Below are 604 nucleotides of genomic sequence, written 5' to 3' on the forward strand. Positions count from 1 at the left end.
GATGATTCCTTACCTAAATCAGCAGGAACATTTAGTGACACCTTTAGGTTCAGGTGTGTCAGCAGCTGTTCCAAGAGGATGGAGATGAGAAATAAAAGATATAATAAAGATAATAAGATGTTAATTAGAACAGAAGCTGTAGAGTCATGCTTTAGATAAAAATAATGTCATCAGTTTTAAGGAGCAAAACATGAATCAAAAGTGTTAATTTAATTACTTTGACAATAAAAGTCATCAAATTATTATCAGTAATCTGAACATGTGATAAAGTGGACACAAAATAAACGTACGCTTAAATCAGAAAACATTAGAGGAAACAGAGGGGTTTGTTAGTGGAGCTTATTAAATGTTTGAAACAAACATTTCAGGACCTTAAAGCCCCGCCCCCTGCAGTCTGTCAGGGTCTGCAGGGTGGGCTGCAGAGGAGCAGGAGGTCAGAGGAGGTGCAGGAGGTCACAGGTGTCCTGAGCAGCAGGAGCATGAAGGGACTTGTAGGTGAGGACGAACATGCTGTGTTTTCACAGCGAGGCAGAGGAGGTGGAGGAGATGGAGGAGGTGGAGGAGATGGTGGAGGTGGAGGAGGCAGAGGAGGTGGAGGAGGTGG

The sequence above is a fragment of the Austrofundulus limnaeus genome, unplaced genomic scaffold, assembly GCF_001266775.1.
Source record: "Austrofundulus limnaeus strain Quisiro unplaced genomic scaffold, Austrofundulus_limnaeus-1.0 Scaffold2391, whole genome shotgun sequence".
NCBI classification, from domain to species: domain Eukaryota; kingdom Metazoa; phylum Chordata; class Actinopteri; order Cyprinodontiformes; family Rivulidae; genus Austrofundulus; species Austrofundulus limnaeus.